This window comes from Lichenostomus cassidix, chromosome 1 (assembly GCF_008360975.1).
Source record: "Lichenostomus cassidix isolate B80296 chromosome 1, HeHo_3.0, whole genome shotgun sequence".
In the NCBI taxonomy this organism is placed as follows: Eukaryota; Metazoa; Chordata; class Aves; order Passeriformes; family Meliphagidae; genus Lichenostomus; species Lichenostomus cassidix.
The window spans coordinates 13,218,034-13,244,301 of NC_139479.1; the positions used below are offsets into that span (position 1 = coordinate 13,218,034).

The 26,268-nt window shown below is 41.7% G+C and overlaps 1 long non-coding RNA gene across 7 annotated transcripts in view; it reads left to right on the forward strand.

Annotated features, from left to right (window-relative positions):
* Positions 1 to 26,268, forward strand: part of LOC146444219 (uncharacterized) — a 299,825-nt gene that overhangs the window by 33,816 nt on the left and 239,741 nt on the right. The window contains exon 3 of one of the 7 annotated variants that reach the window (XR_014849725.1): positions 2,629 to 2,713. The exons of the other annotated variants lie outside the window; for them this stretch is intronic. This is a non-coding gene — a long non-coding RNA (uncharacterized LOC146444219). The remainder of the gene's footprint in view (positions 1 to 2,628; positions 2,714 to 26,268) is intronic. 7 annotated transcript variants of the gene reach the window in all.

The following is a 26,268-nucleotide window of genomic DNA, read 5'->3' on the forward strand; positions in this document are numbered from 1 at the left end:
GCTGCCACCCCTGACTGGTGGTGCAAGGCCATTGTGCTGTCAGGGAACTCTGGAACCACCCTGTGTACAGTGTGGGACTAAGGAAACCAGGAATACCTGTATATATCTGGTGAAGAGATATCCTGTAGGAGTTAAGGCATGATCTGACTTCTGTCCTGGTGCAACTGCTGCTGATGTTTCAAATTCCTCTGAAATCCTACCAGTACAGAGGTCTGGACATGCTGCCTGCGAGGAGACGTGAAGAAGCACAATCTTTTTATTTTGACAAAGAGAAGGTTGGCATGCTATTTTATCGTGGTTTAAGAGTTGTTACACAGTGACATTTTTTGATACAGGATGACAATTTAATCTAGTGAATGAAAGCATGATGCTACTCAATCTCTAAAACCAGATTATTTCAGGTGACAAAAAAGAAGACTTTTTACAGCAAGGCTAAATAACTGCTGGAATAACTTTATCTAGGAGTTTTATAGATTATTCTTATCCTTGAAAATCCTTTTGAATCTAGATATGATACAGCACAATGAACTCTTACTGCTTTAATGAAGGAATTAAAGAGTGAAATGCTGTGGCCTGTGAAGTGAGACTGAAGATATCCCTTCTGGCCTAAAAAGCTCTTTAATGGGCCCAATGCAGCATTGGATCTCAACCTCTCACAGTCCTGGGAAATCTGCATTTCAAAAAGGGCTATGCAGCCTTTCCCGTTTCCAATACAATTACTGTCAATCACCTGGTCCTATCTTCCTCACATTATGTTCCTTTAATAAGGTTTTTGATCTGAAATGTGCTTTCTGTTAGCTGGACTTGTTATATAGAAACGTAGATAAGGGAGCTGGAAAAGCAGAACCTGCTGGAGCTGAAGGTCATGACTGCAAGGTATGGCACAGGGCTTAAGTTTCAGGTATTTTGTTGCTTTTGCTACCAATTCTCTGCTGGATTTTTTTTTTTTTTGCACCATTATGTACCAGAATACCTTTAGTAAGCCAAATATAAATCTATTTAATTTTGACAGAAGAAAATTAATACTTCTCTTTAACTCCAGTGAACAAATACAGATCTATGTGTTAGCAATCTAGTTTGTCTTTGCTTCTCAGGCTGGAAGGGATTTGAATTTGTGCTTTGCACCACTGTCTGGAGGATGCTCTGTTGATAGCTAAAATGATAGGATATGAGTCTTTGCCAAAACTATGGTATTAATTGTCCATCTCTCCCTGGCCTTTCCCCCCACCAAGCTTACCTCTGTATCTTCAATGCCAGTGCTAATGTGAATTTGTCTCTCTTTTGTTCTTTTTCTTGCCCAGACTTTACTGAGGCTGAATAAGATCTTTGCCACACTGAATTTCTAATCCAATCAGTTAAATATGTTTCTCCCTTGAATTTTTTGGTTTAGGCAGAACTGTAGTGCTTCTGTTAAAATGTATAGAATCGCAATTCTTTACAGTCTACTTTGTTTCAGAGGTGTTCCCATATATAAATGCATATAAAATAAGCATTCTAAAGAAGAAAAAAGCCTGTAGTACTTTAGATTTAAGTTTTTTCACTGGTCCCAACTATTTCTCTTTGACAGAATGGCAATATCAGTCATCCAACACTAATCTGCATGACTGAAGGGTTTTGAAAAGCATCTCATCTAGAAATCAGACCTTTTGCATAAAGGCTTTCAGATGACACTGCATTGTGTCTTCAGGAGTCACTGCTTCTGTGTGGGAGTGAAGGTATCACTCTTCATCTTCCCAGCCCACTTGCTCAGGGTGTTCCTGGTTGTCTCAGTCTAGTCCAGTCCATCACACCTCCTGAGAGCAAGCCAGGGGTTCAGTTCACTTCCTCATTGCTTCTACTCAGGAGCAGGGAGGTGGATAAATTCCTATCCAAGGTACTTTTCTTAGCTTTCTGTTCCGAGAGGTCCTCTTTTTCCATGCCAAAATGCCTTTTGATCTATCTCTCCCAGCCAAAACATTTGTGAAATGTGATGACCCCTCACAATGCTCTTACTCCTTCCTGTCAGCTTTGAAAAAGACAGTGGTGCTGATAAAGTAAATCTGCCGTGATGTTGCTAGGGTATGAATAATGCTAGAGCTTAGGCTTTGGAGTGGTTGTTTAGTAGAGAAGGGCTTACATTTCTGCACTTCATGAGTGTAATATTGAAAGATCATATAAAATAATAATGTGCAATTTAGAATAAAATTAGGAGATGACATGTGTTCCTTTTATAATAATGTATAGGAATTTCATTGAGGAGATGAATGAAGTAAGGGAACAGAGTTAAGGTGTCCACTGTGGTAAGAAAGCAGTGAAACTTTCCAGAGTCTGTAAACTTTGAATTAAATATAAACTGTACATTTTACACAGTACTAAAAAAAGTGTCATGGCTACACATAAGCTTTGGAGAGTGATGCAAATTGCACCACTAACGCCATCTTTGCATTTAGATTTGTAACTACTTCTTTCTCTACCAAAACATAACCACATTTTTACTCCTGCTTGCTTTATCAAACCAGTTTGAATTTAGGAGAGGAACTCAGCTTGTCTGTTTAGCTTGCATATTATTAGCAAACATTGCTAGTAACATGGGAGTCTTCTACACTAAGCTTGATGTCTGAGCCTAAGTCTATCGCCCTCCTTTTGTAGGCAATGAAGTGAACAGACAGCTCCAGAAGGTGATGCCTCTTATGAGAAGTCAGCTCAGATAAGGAAGATTAATTGCTCTCTTCAGGTACTTTTTTCAATTATCAGCTAGGAAAAAAAGAATAGCCTAGGCATAAATCTTTCTCTGTTTCTTTATTTGTCTCTGTTAGGCACCTCAAATAAAGGTGATAACCCCATATTTTGTCATAGATCAGTGCAACAGCTTTTGGGCCATGTTAATTTTTATCAGATAAGGTTAATTTGTATCATTGCAAGTTATTTGTGGTAATATGCTTGTGTTGCAAAAGAAGTTCAGGGAAGGGAAAGAAAAGGAGAAAAATCTTGAAGTGTTTCCTGATTTGTCTGGATACCCCTCACAGGAGCAGTAGCAGCACTTTACATACAGAAATGGGTCCAGTGGGTCAACAAGAGCTACAGTGAGAGACTGAGGGAATCACTGACAAAGTTGAAGGGTGGTATAGTATAGAGCAGTGTATAGCTATTTAAAGAACAAGTCAGAGATGACAGAGCCAAAGTCTTCTTGGTAGAGTCAAAACGCATGGCAAGGGATAAATGGCAAGGGATAAATGGCTGCACTGAAGCTTGCAGGGCTCAGACTAGATGTGAGGAGAAGCCTTACCTGTGGGTGAGTGGTGCCCTCTTTGCCTGTCAGAGTATTCAAGACTGAGCAAGACAAAGCCATGGCAGAGCTGAGCTGGTGCTGGCAGCATTCCTGCATTGGGCAGGAGGCTGCTCTGGGTGACCACTGGAGGTGTCTTCCAACCAGTAGCCTTGTGACTTTCTTCTCTTTACTCTAAGGAAAGCAATCTCTTCCTATGGAGTTCTATCTTCAAAATCTGGAGCCTGACCCCAGTGTCCTGTTCCCAGCCTGCTGTGCTTCTCACCTTGTGAACTCCTGAAGCATCTGTGCGATATATGGATATGCTCCTGCTGTTCCCAGCTCGTGGATCATTTGCAAAGTGCTCCTAATACCACCGTATGATTCCACCTAGGACACTGCCCTGTGACTCCTGTGTTCAAATCCCTGCTGGGATCAATACCAATGAAGCACCTGGAATTAGATTTTCCACATGTAATCTGAGTGTGCTTTAAAGACTAGCCTATTGTCTTTGCTGGGGAAAAAACAGAAAAAAAGATCTTCTTAGGGTCTCAGTTTCCCAACTGGGGAGCTGGTTTATAGGATGGGGATAACGAATGTTTTCTTATCTCTAAATGATTGCAAAATCTTAATTTCCTGTTGGAATTCTGAATCTAGTCAGTATCTCTATTACAAAATAAGATGATCACTTTGAATCAGTAACCACATACAAACATGGAGAACCTTGGGGAAAAGTTAGGAAAAACAGAGATACATGGAACTGGAAAGTGTTATTTCAGCATTGCTCTTCAGCCTGAAAGGGCATCTTAAAACCTTCCATAGCTTGCATTTTCATCTTGATAACTTCTTCTGTGTCATTATTCTCCACCTGTTGTAGATGATATAAAAAAATGCACTTCTTTTGAATGTTATCACTTTAATTCCTCTTCACCTTGAGTTCACTACAGGAAATAATATTTTTTTCCTATTGAAAAAATGCAAAATGAGCACAGTGTTTTGATAGTAGAATCAAATTATTTATTTAGTTAGTTGTATTAGTGGTATGGTCTCTCTTAATTTCCAGGCAAAGCATAGTACAATGTATATTTTTAAATACCAGTTTATTACAGCTTGACAAATTGAAGAACTTTACTGAAAGAACTCTTGAATCTTTTTCCTCAATGGCCCATCAACCTTGTAGACTGTTCTGGTTCTTTGCCTTCAGAGAAGTTATTTTATATTTGGTTGATTTGAAACTGCATTTTTATTTTATTGATCTATCCAGTGACTATACAGCTTACAGACCCTTATCATTGTGCTGTGATACTGAACTTTACGCTTTGTTTCCACCAAATAAAGCCAGTAAAAATTTATGTACCTTTAAGGCAAATAGGAATCTTGCATTGTCTGTGTGCACTTAAAACACAAAAATAGTGAAAGTTTTCCCATTCAATTCCTTTTTCTGAACTTCGTTAATGCAGTCTCATGGTAATCTGTCTCTGTCACACATAGTTTCTTATTTCACTTTGTAATTATCCCCCTTGTATTGGAGTTTCAGAAAGAGGAAAAGGAAGCAAAGATGGGATGTTTTTACCTTTTGACATGCCTAGAAGGATGTATTGGAGGATGGTAAAGGGAAGCAGGGCCCTCCCTGTATGGCACCAGGTTGATAGGCTGGAGGACAGGGCTACTATTCAGAAGCATCCTGGCAGTCTGACCAAAATGACACACAGCTGGGGCAGAAGAACCCCAAATACCAGTATAGGCTGGGGCAGCTTTTTGGAAGAGGAGTGTGGGTCCTCTTGGACAGCAGAACAGTATCCCTGGTGGCCCTGGGACCACAAACTGGCAGCTGTTAAACAAGGCTCATGGGGCTTCACTTGGACTCCTGTGCCTATGGGTGCTCAAAAGCACCTGGAGATATGTTCCAGATGGCTGTGTAAACTCCACGCTTTAATGTGGCAGTGTGGATGTGAGCAGCACCTGCTGTGTGTGCAGAATGGCACCTGCTGGGTGCCCCTACATCACAGAAATCCTCAGTGGTCATTGCAGCAGAATGACAGAGCAGGCAAGACAGCAAGCTATGAACGTTGCATACAGAGGGTAAGTTCTAGATGTTCTGGTGTCTAAACCAGATTTTTATGAACAGCCTGACTCCTACAGCTCACAGATGCAAGGGGTGATGCAATCAGGAGACTTCTTTTAAAAGGAAAGGGAATATTGCTAACAGGCTGTTGAGATCTGGGATTCAGATCAGGCTGATTTCCCCCAGAGGTCTTGATTTTTCTCCATAAACTACAGATGGTGTGTAGGACAACAGTTTCTAAATGGGGTGTCACATCTATGTTTAAAAAGCTAGGCAAGATGAATCTGGGTCAGTTCTGGGCTGAGTTTTGTCAGTAATATTGCAATCAAGATTAAAGCTCCAGAGAGTTTACATTCACTTTTCACTCTGTTCTCAATTGCACCCTTTTGGCATAGTCTGACTCACCACTAAACTTTTAAATGTCAGTCTCCAACTTGTTAAATCACATCTCTAACTCTTAAGTGAGGAAACTAATTTATTTTAAATAATTAAGCTTCAAATTTAGTCTTTTCCTCCTCCAAAAACTGGAGTGCAGCAGACCGAGAAAGACTAGGTTTGTACCAGTTGTTTGTGGCAAGTGCACAGTCTATCTGAGCTGAAGATGACATCAGTAACAGTAGTAAAGGTTATTCATCAGACATGCAAGATGAGGCCCTATTTACATATGAAAATTAGCTAAAGATGTGGGGACAGCTACCTCAGCTATCAGCTGCACCAGAGGTTTGAGATCACTGCTTCAGGGGCTGTATCCTCACCTGTTTGGCAGACTCTGATGGAGCTGAAGTGAGGTCCTGTCTTGCTTGGCACTTGCTGCTGCTTTTTACTTTGTTCTGGGCTCATCTGCTCTGTCTGCCCTGACACAAAGAGTCAGCTAGTGCCAAAACCACAGGAATGGTGAAAGGTTATCTTCCCAAAAGGCTCAAGCCCACCAATACAGAACTGCTGCTCCGTCAGCAGACCAGATGAGATTTAGTGCCTCTTCTTAGTGCATTTGGTCTGTGGCTGAGCTGCCAGCTGTCCTGGACACTGTCTGGGAGGGTGTTTGGCCCAACAGATCTTACATCTCCTCATGGCTTTTGAGGGCATGTTTTTGATGCATGAGGAGCTGTATAATCACTACTGCAAGTCAGAGTTTGGCTGCAGGCAGAGCTAAACAAAGTCAGACCAGCACCCCAGGTGTGTCCTGACTGGGCTGTCCTGTTCTTCCCAGCCTGCATAACAGAGCTGCTCTTTCCTTCCCTGGTTCTCTTTTAGTGTCAGCAGGGTCCAGATCTAAAAGAAATAGAGAAGAACCCCAGGGTGCTTGTTTTTAACTGTACTCAGACTTGGGCAGGTATTGGCTGGACTGCAGATTCTCATGATCTTCACTGAAATGTTTCAGAATTGTCTGGTTTTGTGTTTTTCTACCCCCTGCAGTTCTGATGTGTTTGTGTCTATAAATTCTAGCTTTCATTAGAAAATGCTTAACTACTACCAGACTGTGATGAAACTCTAGAAACTATGACCCAGATACATGTGTTATCTGCCAAACTAGATAATGACAGTTCATAAAATGTTTCTCTCAATATTTAAAAATAAAATGCAGATGATTCTGCATTAAGCATCTGATACAAGAAACAACTTAAGTGCTGAAACCTGTGTTGTTATTCTCAAAGCAGCAAGTCTGTCCAGATCCTCTGCCTTAGAGTATAAAGGAGCGTCCTAAGCGTATGAGCTGCAGGAAGGCTGGGCTTTTCTAGCTCTGTTGTACAGGTCAGAGCCAATCCCATAGGAAAACATGGCACAGTGTCTCTGTGGCTCCCTGCTTCTCCATGGGGAGGACTGTGACATAACTGCTAGAAGCAGAGTTGACAGGGATGGTGGTAAAACACACGTATGCCAGAAAGACTTGGAGTAGAGCACCCCCGTGGAACAGGGATCTTCAAGGAGTCCAGCCTAGTGAAGGCCAAGGGTTGTATGTATTATCCTTGGGGCAATGGATTCTGAGCAAATAAGTATGGAAAGCATAGCTGTCCTGGTGTGGAGTGGCTTTTCTCCCTCTTTTCCTACAGTATGTTTTTACTGGAAGGCTGTGCCCCTGATGAAAAGGGATAGGGGATGCTGAGGGATGCCTGGGTTGGAAAGACCCTCTGGTCCCACCTTCACACTGGGATTAGTGTTGTCTAGCCAGCATTGTTGGATTGTACATGGCACGTACAGAGAATTTGGGTGAGATCTAAGTGAGAGTGCAGTTGGTGGCTGCATAGGTGGCCCCCCAGTGGCGTCCCCTGAGTCAGTGCCTGAAGGTGTGCAGTGTGGACTTGGATGGGGTGCTCCTGCCTGGGATGCTTTGCAAGGGAAGCCTTTGGGTCATGGAGCAGCCCTGACTGATATGTGGCTTGGTGTGATGCTGTAGTGGATTTCAGTAGCTTTTGCAAGATCCAGTTAAGGGAAGAGTTTTCCACATAGTGCAGGACTTCATCCTGGAAAACAGAAGACACCTGTCAAACTCCATTTTCTATTACATATTCATAACTTGTTAGAGCAGGTCCCACTCCGTCACAGAAGTGACCTTTGTGTGTTATACATCTATTGTTCTTTGCTGCACAAAGTCAGTACTGCCAGCTGCTGTAGTCCCTAATGGAGCTGTAGCTGTAGGAGGTTTTGTTTTAGCCCCAAAAGTAAAGAAAGACCTGACTGTTAAGCATAAAAAGGTGTATGTTTATTGCTTGCCTTGCTATGTAGCCTGAGTAGCCATGGAAAAGCACTGTAGGATGCATTCTGCCAGGAAGGATTGCCACAAAGGTTACATTTTCCCAAGAAGTGGAAGATGGTTGAACACACTTCTGTTTACTGAGGAAAGCCTTGTGCAAACATCTGCCACATTCTTGCAAAATTTACAGCCTCTAAAATATCTAGCTTTCTGGAGCCTCAGAGGCTTACAGTGCTAAACTCATTGGAACAACTGCTAATGAGTTAATTACAGTGGATTCATTAGTTAAAATTGCTGCCAGAGACTTGAATGTCTCAGATAACTCTGTTGGCAAGTGGGTTACACTGCTGGGCAGATCTTTGCCTGATATATGACTCTTCCACAATCATGTGGAATCCTTGCCTGATTGTCCCTGGAATTCAGTTCTGATTTTATCTTTTTCATAAAAATCATCTTTGGTTCTGAAGAGACTTCATATGTGCTGCTAGTGCACTGTAAACCATTATCACAGACAGCTATTCTGTGATTCTTGTCTGAAAGGCGCCTTCCTTCATGGCAGCTCTTCCTGTGAAATATAGACAGCTATCCATCACCCATGAAATATGAGGCATTGAGAGGCTTCCAAAGAAAAATGAAGCTAGTTCATATCCTCCAAGGGTCATTTTGTGCAAAATAAAAAGGATTTTGTCCTTTTGTCCAGAACAAAGACTTGTTTGGTAAATCAATAGTTGAACTCCTTACTTGTGTGAGTACCTTCTGTCAAGTATCTATTTGATACTTAAAATGCATATTTAGAAATTATCTTTCTTGGCTTTTTATAGTTACAGAGAATTTAGTCCAGAAAATGTGGGGTTTTTGTGGCTCCTTTCTTATAAATAGCAAACATATGATCAAATCTCCTAAAACAACCAAGAGCAATGCAGAGGCCAGGTTTCAGCCTTACTTTGGATGTTTTTCCCCAGTGAAAATTGCAGCTCTGGGTCTTGAGCCCTTTGGAGACATTCTCAGGCTTCCCAGTCTCCTGCAGTAAAGCCTCTAGCTCTTCTGCCAGGTTTGTTTAAATACTTTCTGTTAACTTTTTGATTAAGCTCACTGAATATCTTCTTTCCACCTTGGCTCAGCAAGAATAGTATCTCAATTTCTCTCCTGTCCAGTTAGGTGAACCTTTGACCTGAGGGTTTAATAATTTTTCAGGGTCTTACAAGTTTTCTCATTTGAAAAACGAATTGATACAGAGCCTGTATCAATTTTTCTACACTACAAATCTGTTATTTTGAACACCTACAAAATTCTATTTCTCTGACTAGAGTAGGAGTCTAGTTTTGGTCATAGTTCCACATCCCTTTCCAGGCTGCACTACATCTGTAAAAGTTTCTTTCATCTTATATCCATTTTTATGAGCTTTCATTGCCTCTCTCCCATGTATGTGCATACAGGGCGGGTCTGCAGCCAGCACTACTGAGTTGCTTATAGTGTTCAATCCCTGAGCAAACCTGTCTATCTCCTCTTCTATCATCTTCCTTATGACAGCTTCAGTTGGCTGTGTCTCAGTATGAGTCTGTTATACATGTGCTGAGCTGTTAAAATTCTTCTTGCCTTTGACACTTTGCTGCTGCTTAGAGAAATACCTCAGGAAACAGTGAATCAGGAAGAAATAAATACTCATCTACAGAAGATGTTGAATTGTCCCAGTCCCAATGAATCATGTCTTCCTTGTGTGTTTAGTTATGCTTCTTCTACAATAGGCCTTTTATTATTATTTCTGTAGCAGGCTTCAGAAAGCCATGTGATACTTGTTTGAAGTGTTTGAAGTGTTTCAATCCAAAAGCTAAACTAAAAAGACTTGTGAAGATAAATTACAGAGACTTGTGAAATTGTTCTATAAATTGTTTTTCTCTTAAACAGACCAAAAAAAAAAGGTGTCAACATTTAACAGCTATAGTCTCTGCACAATGAGAAGGGCTAAAGAATGGCTTCCACACATGGCTTCCAGCTGAATAGTTTGCTTATGTAAAAGTTCGCTAGTGTTATCTGAAACTGACAAAAGATTAGCTAGATCAGGTATAGGAATAAAAGAAATGCCTCAACATAAAGTCCTAGAATGTTTGAAAAAGTTCTCCCAGAACCAGCTTTCTGATGCTGCCTTCACATTCCTAGCTGCTTGGCTGAGTAGTTTCCAAATTCCACAAATGCTTGGACATTAAGGAGGAAAAAATTTTTCCATCTCCTGCACACTGTGTTTTTGTACGTGAGTACTGTTCTGGATAGTAGTGGCCAGAAGTGATGAGATGAACCTCATCCTGAAGGTAAGACAACCTTGTGCAGCCCAGTACAAAGTTGCCCCTTCAGACTGGATTTTCATGTGTTGTTTCCCGTTTATGAACAGTTTTTGTGAAGCAGCTCATATTGAGTGCTGTGGCACATACAGGAAAAGTGGGGTTCAGGCCCAGCCTGCACGCATGTAGAAAAGGCAGGTTCTGCTTGACTAATCCGAGCTCCTTCTATGACAGGATGATGCCCTTGGTAGGTGAGGGAAAGGCTGTGGATGTTGTCTACATAGACTTCAGTAAAGCCTTTGACACTGCTTCCCACAGCATTCTCCTGCAGAAACTGGCTGATCATGGCTTGGATTGGTATACTCTTGGCTGGGTAAAAAACTAGCTGGATGGCTGGATCCAGAGAGTGGTGGGGAATGGAGCTACATCCAGCTGGTGGCTGGTCACAAGTGGTGTTCCCCAGGACTCAATCCTGGGGTGAATCCTGTTTAATATCTTTATTGATGACCTGTGTGAGGGGATTGAGGGCACCCTCAGTCAGTTTGCACATGACCCCAAATTGGGTAGGCATGTTGATCTGCAGGGGAGTAGGAGGGCTCTGCAGAGGGATTATGACAGGATGGCTCAATTGTATGAGATTCAACAAGGTGAGGTGCTGCATGCTGAGCTTGAGTCACAACAAATCCATGCAGCACTACAGTCTGGGGGAGCAGTGGTTGGAAAGGTGCCTGGAGGAAAAGGACCTGGGGGTGCTGGTTGGCAGCAGCTGAATATGAGCCAACTGTGCCCAGGTGGCCACAAAAGCCAATGGCATCCTGGCCTGGATCAGCAATAGGCCAGCAGGAGCAGGGCAGTGATTGTCCCCTTGGTGAGGCCATACCTTGAATCTTGTATCCAGTTCTGGGCCCCTCACTACAAGAAAAACACTGAGGTGCTGGAGCCCATGCAGAGAACGGGAATGGAGCTGGTGAAGGGTGAGGAGCACAAATCCTTTGAGGAGTGGCTGAGGGAGCTTATGCTGTTTGGCCTGGACAAAAGGAGGCTTGAGAGAGGCCTTATTGCTCTCTACACCTGTCTGAAAGGTTGTAGGGAAGAAGTGTTGGTCTCTTCTCCCAAGTAACAAACAATAGGACAAGAGGGAATGACCTCAGGTTGCACCAGGGGAAGTTTAGATTTGATATTAGGAAATATTTCTTCACAGAAGAGGTTGTCAAACATTAGAATAGGCTTCCCAGGGAAGTGATGGAGTCACCATCCCTGGAGATATTTACAAGATGTGTAGATGTGGCACTTGGGGACAGGGTGTTGTGGTGGACTTGGCAGTACAAAATTAACAGTTGGACTTAATTTAACAAGTTGGACATGTTACAGGTCTTTTCCAATCTAAATGGTTCTATGATTCTATAACACGTTTTGTATTCTCTTTTGGCACCTGGGACCTGATTGGCTGTGCCTATGCACTGCAGCAGGCAGGGTGTCACCAGACTGAGGGTGGTCATCCTCCCCTCCGCTCAGCACTCGTGAGACATATCTGGAGCTCTGGGTTCACTGCTGGGCTCCTCAGCACAAGAGAGACATGAATGTACTGGAGCAAGCCCAGTGAGAGGCCACAAAGATGAAGGGACTGGAGCATCTGTCATATCAGGAGAGCCTGAGAGAGCAGAGCCTGTGCAGCTTGGAGAAGACTGAGGGCATCTTACCCATTGGCATGAATACCTGATTGGGTTGGGATGAGCGAAGTAAAGATGACAGACCTAGTGCTCAGTGACAGGACAAGAGGTAATTGGCACAATTTGAAATACAGGAAGTTCTACTTAAACATTTACTCAAAGGCTGATCAAACACTGGCACAGGTTGCCCAGAGAGGTTGTGAAATCTCTGTCCTTGGACCAGATGTTCTCCTGCGCTGCCTTCCTGCCTCAGTGGGTATAGTAAGCTCTGTTTTGTTTTGTTACTTTTGCAAAAATGACGCTGCAACCCCAGTGGCTATACCAGAGAGGGTTCACATGCAGTTGGTGTTTGTGGCATTTTGTAGTTCAGTCCAGCAGCTGAAGTACCCACACTCATGTTGAGCTGACAAGATTAAAAGGGCTTTGCTTAGTGAAAAGGTCATTTTTAGTGTGTTTTCACTTATGCCATAAAAATAAAGCTAGTCCCTAACTGGGATGTCCTAGCTCCACCTTTGTGGGTTTTTTCCTCCTCTTTTCCTGTCTGTGTGTTCTTCTGTCAAAAGCCAGTTTATGAACCCAAGAGAAATGTACACCATTGGCTTGACTGAACTGTTCTAATTAATCATTTTGGAAAAAAGGTGGAGCTGCCTAAAACTGTCCCATTACCAATGTAGTACAATATCCTGACAATTATGAAGCAAAATCCATTTTCACATTCACTAATAGTTCTTCCACAGCCACTGCTGCTTTTTGCTTGACAAATCCCAATAAATTAGCAGTTTGGCAACTGCTACGTCACCTACATGCATTTGATCATTAGTCTCTTATACAATGCTTTGGTGGAAGCAGCAAGGAAGTGGCATATTGTTTATCATAGGACTCACAATCCCCAGTGTTTTGTTGTTGTAGCTGTGGCTGCCTCTCCACAGTCAGTGATGAACTGTTCATCATCAGCTCAGTGCCTAAGTTGCACTCACTGCTGATTCAACTCCACTATCATCACAAATATGATTTTTTTGTGGTAATGTTATGAGGCAGTGTCTGTAACAGGGGCTATAAAATTGTTAAGATGGAACAAGGAAGCTGATTTATTGCCTTGAGCTCAGGGCTGTACAACAGGACTACGAAGCAAGCCTGTGCTGGTCCAGCTTGGATTCATACTAGGGCTGGCTGGCATCTCCCTGTGTCAGGTTTGTAATGTAAGATCAAGCACTGGGCCCCGTTCCCACTCTCCAGTCTTCCCTTCTCATAAATAGAAAGATGGAAGCCTGGTAGCCCAAGGTATCACAGTCTTCTCCAGGGCATGTTGCACACCTTCCAGACAGTGCATAGGTGATACCTGCCTGGTGGCCCCATGCTCCTGACACCAGCAGCTGAGGGCAGCAAGAGGCAGCTGTCATGGACTGTATGGCTCCCATCACCAGCTGCAGCTCCCATTGCAGGTGCAGCTTCCATCACCAGCTGCAGCTCCCATTGCAGGTGCAGCTTCCATCACCAGCTGCATCTTCCATTGCAGGTGCAGCTTCCCTCACCACCTGCAGCTTCCATTGCAGCTGCAGCTTCCATCATCAACTGCAGCTTCCATTGCAGGTGCAGCTTCCATCACCAGCTGCAGCTTCCATTGCAGGTGCAGCTTCCATCATCAACTGCAGCTCCGCAGTTTGCATCCCAGAGCAGGGAGAGAGGGCTTAACATCTGCAGTTGGGCTATGTGACTTTGTGTAACAAAACTTCAAAGTGTGCAGGCTTTTAGGCCTAATGTATGTTCAGGCATTTCAAGCCTGCCCCTGGGAAAGGCTCCCTGCCTACCTCTCCCTGCAGAGCCTGTACGTCCAGAGGGATACTACTCTTACAGAAGCTGGACTGCATGGGAACAGTTGGCCTTGCACTTCCAGCAACCTATTTTAGCATATTGTTCAGTAAATAATCACTGTCAACATTAAAGATTGCCACAATGCTATAGGAGATGATTTTCAAAGGTGAAGATGCTGCCAATTCAAATAAAGGGAGCTTCAGCTATGCAGAACTGAATCTTCAACCGGGTTTTTCTTACAGAGAATTATTTTTTCCCTCAGTCTGGTAGTTTGAAATGTTCCAGATTTCATTTCAGGGAAACATTCATTAAGCAGTCATAGCTGGGTATCTGTTAGGTGGTTGGTGAAACAAAGTTTATTAACTGATCCATATCCAGAAATGTTATTAAAATCCAAGAATTTTATGTAATATTGTATTGCTCAGATACCAGACACTGCTAGGGCAAGTCTTCAAAAATCATGGTTATTCTTTTAAGTGGAAATTGCCATAAGCATGTTCAGCATCTGCTATAAAAATAATGTGAAAATAGCAATTTGTGATTTTTGGTTAGGAAAAAAAAAGAAAAGTTGATCCAACCTCTATCATTTCAGGAATTAGGTACTTCCCAAAACTTTTTCTGCCATTTTTAATATTCTTATACTGGCTTCCTATTGTACAATGAATTATTAGCTTGAGAATATGAGAAGAAACTGGTAATATAACCTGTGCTGCTGCTGCAAATCAAATGTTCACAATCAACAGCAGATTACCCCACTAAAGTGCAGGAGGACAAGGAAATTTGCTGGAATATTGCTTTCCACTTTTTGTAACCACCAGCTCCTGTACAAAGCTGACTACTGAATATTAGCCAACTGTCCTTTGTGAAAGTCACTTAAAAAAAAATTACAGGAAGTGCAGAATGAAGCATCAACATTTAGAATTTTAAAAACTTCTAGTAAAGGGAATAAGAATATATTTCTCTGCTGGATCAGAGCCTTGACTTGCACATGGATCCATTCAGCTGTTTGCATGAATCCAGAAATGGATCTCAGTTCAAGGATTTCTTATGAAGCCTCCATTAGACCTAAGAAGGACTTTGAAAACTTATTTTTAGACAGTAAAGGACAGAAGTGATCAGCAGAATGATGGAGTCTGACCTCCTGCTTAATCCTGCATCTCCTCCACAGCAGGACATGAGCTGCTTTTCGTAATGAGATGAAGTGAAGCCAAAATTTGGAGCACTGGTTGTTGCGTCTGTTTGAGTTGCCATGTTGAGCGTATGCCTCCCCGGATTTGGAAAACGACCCTGTGCCAAACTTAAGAGTAGCCAGACACAGTAATTTTCTCTATTAGGACAGTATAACAAACATTTCTAAGCCTTACATGCTCTGTGTGGCCCAGGAAAAAAGCACTTTTAGTTTTATTGCAGACATTGCTGCTGGGTCTCAGAAGAGTTGCCATGGGTGAGGGAGGATCTTTGGCCAGGACTGTACAAACACAGCAGCCACTGAGAAGCCTATAGTCTAAAGGCAGGCAGAGGTATAATGTTGATGTCCACAAACTAATTTTAGAATAGCTGGATCAGGCACTGGAAGTAATAGAAATAGTGCTAAAGCACTGAATTGAGCTGCTGCTATTTTATATTACTGCTAAATGTGAAAGAGCACTAAAACATTTCAGGAGCTGATATATAGAGAGAAATCTATTTATACAGCACTTTGTGAAGTAAAGGGGGAAAGCAGAAAGTAAAATGATTTCCCTTTTTTGTCAGAACTTAGTCACAAACCTACGCTTAAAAAAGTGACTTTAGGGTGATGTCAGGATCTAGAAGTACCTGGACAGCAGCTGACTGCCAGAGAGAGATCACAGGAAGATTTGGAAATCATTCTGGACAGGGTGACCAGAATTTGCTGAGGAAAGGAATTTAATCCAGACTGGCACTTATGGGGAGATAAACAGAGCTCTTGTATGGGAACATCAGTAAGTATCCAAAACCCAAGAGAGAAAGACACCAGAGGCAGGTAACTTTCATTTCTAGTAAAGAAGGTAGTTCATAAAAACTGCACACATGTGCACATATCTAGTGTGAAACAGCACTGACAGTTTCTTAAGTGCATTGTGTTAAGAGGAGACCCCACAAGTACAGCAAATCAACAAAGGTGGATATGCCTTATGGACTAATTCATCATGTTCCCACCAGATTTCTGAGTGATGGATGCTGCTTAGTCACTGGCAGCAATGTGTCTGGGATTCTCAGTTCTAAGACTGGTGGACATTCACTCACATTCACAGGAAGAAAAAGGAGACTGCTGCTCCCTGATGCTGCCACAGAGTACAGGAGTGGGTGTAGCTGCTGCAGCGGAGGCAGAGTCATGCTTGGCAGCTTCTCTCCCGAGGTGTCAGGGAAGCGCCTGTGCTTCCAGATATGCTGAGAAAAGGGCAGAATATACAGATAATTGGTTAAATGCTTCTGTAGTGTATTTCTCAGCAGGTTATAAAAACGTACTTCTTGCCTCTATAGATTTTACAAGTTCATTATTTTGTGGCTCATTCATATTCTATTATTGTACTGTATGTATTATTGTTATGGAATGAATAGATCTAATGGGGACAGGTTTCTTACTGTCATGCTTTACACAGCTGTAGAAAGCAGGGGCAAAAACAACATATGAAAGTATTATAATGAACCAATTCATGCAAACTTTGTTTTTGCACTAAAACTGAAGTAAGTTCTATGTATTGGTCTGCTCTACTAAAAACATTTCCAAGGCCTCCTTATGCACCTAAGCTCAAAATTGGCATCTGACTTCCAATTACATGACAGGGCAGTTTCCTGCAGGACTGTGAGGAAAGAAAGGATCTGCTTGACTCCCCTGCTGCTTTCAGCTGTGACTATGTTAGTGCTTCTCTTCTTCACTCTGTGATTCCTTGCTTCTTCTGTACACCCTTCAGAGAAATCCTTTTTTCTTCCCTCTCCCCTTCCATTCCCTGCTAATTTTCCAAGAGATGTCCTGGAACTTCCTTCTCCATACTTTGTTTTTCCATGCACAATGAACTAGTTGCTAAAATGGTAGTTCAACAGTGATCCTTATCCTGACAACTTGCAAGTGTCTCTATTGCTGTCTAATCTCCTTTCCAGGATAATATTTCCCCCCATGTCTGATTCTTTCAAAGGATGTCAAGTTCAAGACAGTTCACTTATTTGTCTACAAACTTTTCTACTGTTTTCTTAAATTATTAAAGACCACCACCATACCACCCACAAGCAAAGTGAAAAACTGGTCCAGAACCCATTCCCATCTCTCTTAAATTTGTAGGCAAGACTGCCAACAAAAAAAATCCATAATGAAGCTGACCTACCAATATCAGATCCAGAGTCTGTTAAATCTCTCCCCATCTTCACAGATTGCATCCCAAATTCTACCAAAGCAACAGACAAATTTGGAAGGACCATAGCCTTAATAGTCAATATTCTTCCAAGCTCCATTTTCAGGCAGAATGAATTTAAAGCACTGGAGGAGAACCTAGTAAATATTCTCTAGCAGCTTTATTTTTTAATGATGTCTCCACAGTTTTACACCTTTGCTATTAAAGTTGTGCTAGTAATTAAGGAATAGTGATTGTGCAAATTATTTAAGTAATTGAGTTAGTGAACTGAGGTTACTCTACAGTTAATGAGGTTAAAATTGCTGGCTCCTGTATACAGTATTTAATCCTGTGAGTAGTCATTTTGAGGTCATTATTGCCTGCACCAGTCCCTTAAGGTAGCTTTGATGCACATATTTTGTCTTGAAATTATCTGCCCTTAACTCACAAACTACTATTCCAAGTGATGAAAAATGTTGAGATATTTGTGTAACTTTCAGTTAGGCTTTGAAATACAGCAACACTTGAACAGGGGAATTTTTCATTGGCCAAACTGTCATTGAAAACACACTTGTACCATCAATGTGATGCTTAAGAAGACGTTATACTGTTGACCTGATGTCACCTCTTGTGGGTTGAAGCTTTTTTTTAATAGGAGTTTTGAGAGGAGGGGATATAAATCCATTTTAAAGATGAAATTGGTGGCTCAGCTATGGCCTTCCAACAGTGATTTCCTCTACTTGAACTGCTTTAAAAATCTTGCTATTTCAAATAATCTAAATTGAAATTCACTCAGTAGCTTTTTTAAAGAGTAAATGAAGGGCCACATTAGAGAGGAGAGACTTAAGCAAGGAAGTCGTGTCAGTCATCCAGCCTGTGAAGCATTTTCCACAGAAGCAGCTGCAATGTATGGAGCAATGCAGACAGCAAGGGAAGTCCCCCTTGCCTCTGGGATAGCAGTGGCAGAGCCTGGAACACAATTCCACATCCTTCCCATGAGTTTAGCCCTCTGCACTCAAGACCACATCTCTGGTCAGAAAGAGACATTTGAAAAGCTTTTTTTGCCTTGGGGTTTTTTTGACCAAAAGCTGGAAGAAGGCTTCCCATGGCAGAGGCTTCCCACAGCTGCTTGGGAATGAGATTGGTTCCTGCTTGGGACACTCTGCTATAGGTGTTGCAGGCTCTTGCTAGTGCCTGTCCACACTAAATCCTGGCCCTGACTTGTGGACAGATTTCTTGACCTGAGGCCTGATGCCTTATTACTTATTTAGGATTGTTCAGCCTGGACGATCCAGGGGGACCTTATAGCAGCCTTCCAGTACCTAAAGGGAACCTATGAAAAAAGAGAGAGAGGAATGTTTTACATGGGCATGTACTGATAGGACAACGGGTAATAATTTTAAAATGAAGGATGGTTAATTTAGATTAGAAATAAGAAAGTTTTTTATAGTGAGAGAGACAAAACACTGAAACAGATTTCCCAGAGATTCTCCATCCATGGAAATACTCATTATCTGTTTGCAGGAGGGTTGGACTTGATTTTTAAAAGATCCATTCCAACTCAAAGTATTACATGATTCTGTGATCATGGACTTGCCTGTTCTGGGATCCTATCTCACACAGTGTGGTGAGACTGGGCTCTTGCTGCTGATACCATTGCCTTTGCCAGCTTTGTCACCAGGCTTGGCTTCCAGCTTGCTTTTCCTCATGGAGTAGCTCACTCTTGCTGCTTGCTGACACAGGACCAGAGAGCATCATGGTACATCCAGATAGGATGCAATTATGGCAGTACTTCCCTTTAAATCCCTGTGAGTAAGGTTGACAGATACCAAAATCTGCATCCTCTGAGGGCAGCTCATTGATAATGCTATTTTCAAGTCTGAAAAGTAGAGGAGGAAAATTAGAGACCCTGTCCTTTGAAAAACTTTGTGAAGACCAAAGGAAAAACTACTTGTGGCTTGCTCAGGCATTCCTAGATTTTTGCTTGCTAGCTTCCATTAGTGGGTGATGTGTCAGTGACTTCTCAAAACTGAATTTGGAAGTATTTTTCAGGATGCTCTGTGAACCAAAAATCTAAGTAGCTTAAAAAACATTACAAAAAGAAAAGAAATAGCCATAGGCCCACCTCAGGTAATCATGGAGTCTCCATTCGTAGCGGAGGGAAAGATAATTCTGCACTTGTGTGGCTTCTTAAACACTTTTCCTGTTCAGTCATCATGGACCATTCATCATGAAACATCCAAAGTAGGAAACAGACTGTCAAGCTTTGATCTCACTGAATTAATCTGTTCTAATGCCATTATCATGCACTGTTCTTTGATGTGGGTAATATTCTGGGATGGTAAAATAATAGTCTTCTACTTGTGAATTCAGATGGCACCAACACACAGGGCACAGGAGCTGCTGCCTTTGCAAGCATTCTGGCTTTGTTTCTCTCTTAAGTGATTTGATTCCACTTAAATACTTAATTGCTGAGACCAGTGCAGAAATGCGGAGTTTTTGCAAGAAGTCAGCAGGGCCTGACAAGTTTTTCTGGGGAACAGCAGGGAATTAGGTGAGTATGTACCTAGCAGAAGTTACTTGCTGCTTTAGGTATGCAGGCACTATGTAAAATGTTGCTACTTACTTGTCCACGGAATGTTTGGAAGCTAATGTGGCCCACTTCAGCCTCCCAGGAAACTTGTAAGTTCTGCTTACAAGAGCTCTGTGTGTTCATTCCTTTCCTCCATATGGTATGTGAAAGGGGACTGGAGAGTAGTGGGGATTAGAAAGTAAAGGTGGCTCTCTTTTATCCTTCTTTGGATACTTAAAACATTATGTGAAGATGACACACTGGCAAAAATAGTTAAATTTCAAGTGTGGCACTGAAATACCATGAGTGCCGAAGAAAACTGAGACTCAAGCCCTAGTGAAGTGTGTTGTAAGGTTCAGTCATTGTGGATGTCATAGGTCATGTACCTCTCAGCCCCACTCCCCAGTTACTACAAAAATGACTGGTACCCTCTCATTTTTAAACTATTTTTTGTATTCTAGAAATGGCTCATGTGAGATCCTGCCATGGCTCAGTGCCTTAAATAGTAGCCATAAAAAAGGACATGGAAAGATTGAATCCTTGCTGGGAGATAAAAGTCATGATCCATCAAATTAGAAATGTGGTGGCAAAACATCTTGTTTTCTTGGTGTATGTGATAAGGCCATAGTCAGACACTTAATAACAACATAAGAGCATGAAAACTGTTGAAGATGTACCCTAGTGTTGTTTCGGCTGAGAAATATGACTCCTGCTTTCAAGTGTATCCTTCTCGCACTACAGATTGATCTTTTTTCACCAGAGAGATAAATGTACATGCATCTTTGCACATACATTTGCATGCCATAAAACATCTCTGCTGTAGAAAGTTAGAAGATATTCTTTGCAATGTAGTACAGCATTTATTGCAGCATCTCCTTGTCTGCCATGTTTTTCACTGGTTACTGTGAGGGTTTTGTGAAATGGTACATCAAATGGAAGCCATGTCGCCTGTGCTGTCCCTTTCTCTGCAAGCTAATCAACACAGGTTGGAAATTAAGGACCTTACCTTAAACAATCAAAATATAAATAACTGGGGCTGCCCAGAATAGTTGTTGCAGTATGTACTAAGCACCAAGTATTGTGATTTGAATCTCTAAGTTGCCTTAGCAGGCATTTTAAGGCCATTAAAGGCACTCTATTGAACCTCTGAATGGTTGTAGGTTGGTTTGGGTTTGTTTCTATTTTAAATTACTGGTTTTCTATCTTCTTAGCATGTATTAGAATGAAAACATATGTGTGTGTATATATATATATATATATATGATTTGAAAACTACACAGTTTAAAAACACAGGTTATTTTACACTATTACCATCTGGTGAGTCTTACTGAAATGAGTGTAGCTATGCTCGTCTACCACAGGAAAGAAGCTGGAGAAAGCAGCTTGGTCTTGTTTTCAATTTTTGGCCATGTGAAAATATTAGGATTAGAAGATAGCATTTCCTTCCTACTTGTGTTAAATGACCTTTCAAGTTCAGACTTAATCTATTGGCTGCTATACTTAAAAGAAATAGTACTAAAATACACATGAAGCTGGTTGCATAAGCCAGTTCGGCTTTGATGCTACAGACATTAGTCTTTCTTGTGGTTTGCTCAATTCTCTTCATAGATTTATAAAGACCTATGGGGATCATTTCTTCACAGTGTGAGGATATTGATGAGTACAGTCAGCTTTATTCTTCAAGTCACAAAGGGCAAGAGTAGAGGTGTGGTACCAATCTGTAGTTCTTAATCTTCATCCACAAATGGCACTGTTCTGCTCACCAATACATAGCCAAGGAATCTTGGTGCCGTTAAAAGTTCTCATTAAAGGTACCCTACTTCAGACAGCATGTGGAGCCATAGGAAAGGAGTTTTTCACCATGAGGGTGACCAAACACTGGTACAGATTACTCAGGAAGGTTGTTGAGTCTCCATCCTTATATTCTTGAAGATAATCTAAAGTTATCTGAACAAATTCCTTGGCAGCCAGCCCCGCCTGGTCATGCTTGAGGCAGAGAAGTTTGGACAAGACATCCTCTAGAGGTCTCCTTCTACTCCAGCCATTCTGTGATTTTGTGGCTCTGTAACATTGGGGGGAAAAAATCGGCTTTTTAATTTGTTTTTATTTCACTTCAAACTGAAATTTGAAATGTGTGTTTGTGTGGAAGCTGAATGTCAGCATCATTGTTTGCTGCATTTTAGAATGGAAGGCAGAGAATTTGCTTGGCCATATATAGTGAGATTTAGTTCCAGATTAAGGAAGATATTTAAATTGTGGTCAGCATGGTCAGCATAAAGGCAACAGGGTCGATTGGTCGGCCAGGAGTGATTCAGGCTTCCCTAGAGTGGAATCCCTGGGGCAGAGAGCTGAGTCCCTCTGTGGAGGTCGTTGAGTACAGCAGGAGCCAAAGTACCTGCCACACCCACAGTCCTGTGTTTCAATTACTAGCTGAGTGCCAATCAAACCATCTCATTAAACCTGGAGAGCTTGCAGACTGGAAAATGTATCTACTCAAAGTGGAACTAGGCTAAAATGGGGAGGGTGAGGGGAAGAATCGTCTTCTAAAACTGTATAAATGCCTAGAGTCTTTGACAGTCAAAGGACTGTATTTTTACCTTTTCAGACATCAACTTTAGCAGCAAATTGTACTCTGTGCTTTACTGTACAAAGATTTAGTCAAATAGATGGACTTATTTGCTACTGATGTGAGCAACAAATGAAAATGTCTCTGCTTGCGATGAGCTCTTAATCTTTTATTGTGTACTTTGATAGAAATCCATAATTATTAAATGTGGGGTAACTTCCGGTTATCCAGAATCCTGTACCTCTTGGTTCTGTGTATTTATCAGCCTCACTCCCTTATATGTATCCAGCATAAAAAAATGGACATTTCCAAGTATGCAACACATGTGCAAACATTAAAAATAAGGAGAAAAATCTCCAGTCCGTATAACTCCAAAGAATTCTGCCTAATTTTAAATACTTAAAATCCAACTCACTAGATCATGAATTTCAGAAGTATATATGAAGGCCTACTAAAAATCTGATTTCTGTGTGGACCAGATACAGGGAGATTTCCCTGTGAATTCAGGGAAAGGATTGCTTTTGGGATGACTGAAAGTTCAGATTCAATGCCATGTACTAGAAACAATGAGGTGAGTTCTGCATATGTTTCTTTTATTACTTGTATGTTCTGACTGAGAGGATTGTGGCTTGCATTGCCATTTTCCTACTGGAGCAGGAGGTAGCGAGAAATAAATGTGCATTTCATTAGTCATCACCAAACAAGCTACAAATCTGATGGTTTGCCTTTAATGAAGTGTACAGGTTTTACTTCTTTGTCTCTTTTCTGGGTGGTACTGACTTGGCTATGAAGAGATACCTTCAGCTGCATGAGGAATAAACTTCAGTTCTTTAATATTGCTGCAGAAGAGAAAACTGTTAGTGTTTCCCTCCACAATCAAGTAGGTGATTTCTGCATGAAAACTCTTATCTATTATGCTGTGCTAATTGTATTATGAGATCTTGAATGGGTACTCTTGGTTTTTTTTGTCTTCCATTGCTTAGTAATCTTTGTGCTAAAAGCCCTATCATAACAATGTTTCTTTAGTGACAGCATGCTGACATCCAGTGTCAGCAATGCAAACATTTAACATGAGACTGGGCAACTAAGCCTTACGATATATAGAGAAGCACTTTGTTAATCAGTACATAAAGTCTTTCCATAGACTGAATGCAGTTACCCTGTGAAATAGGCTTTGTATGAAGAGAACACATCCTATGAGTCTGATTTAATACCACGCCATTATTGTCCATGGATGTTAGATTGGACCTTACCTATCTAAATGCAGTATAAGGAATGGAAAGTCTCACCTGTTGCAGTCCTTGAAGAAGGCAGGTTTGATATGATGAACTGGTAAGAGTTGTGTCAAGAACCCAGATAAGAAAAAATATTGACTTGCAGAGGAGAGGAAGCACATTTGTTTATTGAGATCATAAAAATGTAAAAGGAGTTGAACTTAGAACAAGCTGGTCAGCTGCAGATTGATGATTCCGGGTTACAAAGACATAAATATGTGTGGAAGCTACCTCAGTTTCCCTGACTGTTTTCAGAGAGGAAAGCACAATGTGGGATGTACATATTTGTCTCTTTAGTGAGAGATATGTGCTCATATCTCTAGTGAGAGATATGAGCAAATGAACTGTAGTGATCTAAGATAGGACCGAGGAGAACTCGAGGTCAGATATTAACTATTGTGAGAATTTTACATAGCACCAGAGCAAAGAGCCTCTGCTAGGCTTGTCACCAAATCCCAACTGGTTTGTTGTCTGTTCAAGCATCTCAGAGAGACAGCTGTCCTCATATGTGCTGTTAGTCTTCTCCAACTCACAGATTATTTTTGTGGGAGGTGGCTTCGAAAACCGAACAGATGAGGTGTATATTCCATCTGGTCAGACAGGCTTCTTGATGACAAAATCATATGCTTATCAGTAATCTGGGTTGGTAAAAATGGTCTGTTTCACTTAGTCCGTCATTGGGGAAGTGTCTTGCATTCTTGTACTTACTTTTCTTTTACAAGATCAGGGTGGGGGCAGAAAGGAAGGAAGAAGAGATGGCTCTAGAAAATACTTGAGGATTCCAGGAAACTGGTAGGCTGAACTTGTTAATGCTTGTGAAATGATTTTTGACTCAGGCTTTCAAATGAAAAAATGAGATATTAGAAGGATGATAGTCTTTTATCTGCTGTGGAAGATGGATTGGTATGACTTAAGATGTCATGTATATGAATGGATGCTATAAAGGGATCATTCTAATGACATGCTGTAAAAGACAACTGTCAGGAATAAATTTTTCTTCTCTTCCGATGATATTGATGATAATGCACTCAAATTCCCCATGACACATTTCCTCACCTAGAGTTGAAAGCTTTTCCTAAAGCGTTTAATGGGCGCAAAGGTCTTTGTGCATTTTCAGCTCCATGAAAAACATCAGGTAGTGCCTTATATAAGAGCAGTTTTGCCTTCAATTAGTGTGTTTGCACACAAGTACACAGGCTTTGATTAAGCAAAGGAAAGTACTTTAGCGCATGTATAAGTACCTTTCAGCAGCGGAGCAATGAAACTGAAACATGAAGGAAGAAAATCTGACTTCAGAAGTAACAGGGCTGATAAGAAGAGCAGTTCTGGGCAGCTGAGCAGATCAGGGCTCCATCAGGGATGGAGATGAGCTGGATGTAGCTACCCCAGGGATACTTGAGCAAAAGTCACATCCTGCCTGTGAAGCCTGAGACCATTACTACACTGTGCTTCTTCTAGGAGCAGCAGTGGGGACAGAGGGAAAGAAAACCAAAAGGCCAAACCCAGGGACCTGTCTGCAGATATTGACCACCAGCTGTCTTTAGAGCCTGGAGATGAGAGCCCTCAGTCTGGAGGAAGTAGACCACCACTGCACTGCTGCCAGCCCCTCCTCCCTGAACTGTCCATGACTCACATGCAGATTGTGTGGCTGCTGCTTGCAAGAGGCTCAGTGTGGCTGCAGAGGGAATGTTGTGTCTACCTGTGGGAACCAGTTTGCTTGGAGAAGTCAACAAACCTTCATGCTTGAACATGCTTGGGGAAAGCAAACAATAAGGGGACTGTGGCCATGGCTGACCCATGATGGGACATCACTGAGAGACTGGGGTTCGTGGGCAACCCACACTGGGAAAGGGAAACTGAAGAATATGGCAGGACACCTTAACCATAGAGTGTTAGAATGAGTTACACTGATTCAGCCTCCCATGCGTCCATGCCTCACTGGAGGAATTTTGGTGCACTAAGATAAAAAAAAAGCAAAAATAAGAGTACTTGAGAGCAGGAGGGGGAAGGACAGGAGTTTAAGTAGGTTTTTGCACAGTGATTTCTGTTTGTTTTTTTCCCCTCACTATGAACCAGTGATTGTATGTTTGTGTTGGTTGGCAGTAAATTAAGTCAAGTAAAATTCTCGGACTTGATGCAGTTGTACCTTTGACAGACTGGTACAAGAAGTGATGGGCTAAATTACAGTAAAGGAAATGTACCCTGAGCATTTGGAGATTTCTAACGGTAAAGGAGGCTGATCACAGCCTGGATTGCTGAGGGAGGCTGTGGAGCCGCTGGAGGATTTAAGAGCAGATTAAATGAACTTCTGTCAAGAACAATTTAGGAGAAGTTGATCCTGCCTTTGGGACGAAAGGCGAATTAGGTGACCCTCTCGAGGTGCTGCTGAGCCCTGTTGCATTTGATTTCTATGACACAGACATGGTCTTGTGTACCCCTGGGAGAAAAGAGGATACTGAGCTTAATTATCGGAAAGCAGTTTCAGTCAGCAGGAGGTGTTTCCTGAGGAGAGATGGCTTGAGACAGAAGGCTGAGGATGTTTAAGAGGTGAAGAGTGCAATTAAGTGAGATTATATAATGCTGTTTTGGTAACTAAGTGACAGAAAAGTGAATCCTTTTTCATTTAACCTAGTACTGACCATGTACCTCAGAATAGTCTTCCTTAATTCAATGTATATTACAAAATTGGGTCCTCAAGTGCTCTTTAGGTCACTTTGTGGACACAGAGATGCTGGCCTAGATGGTACTTA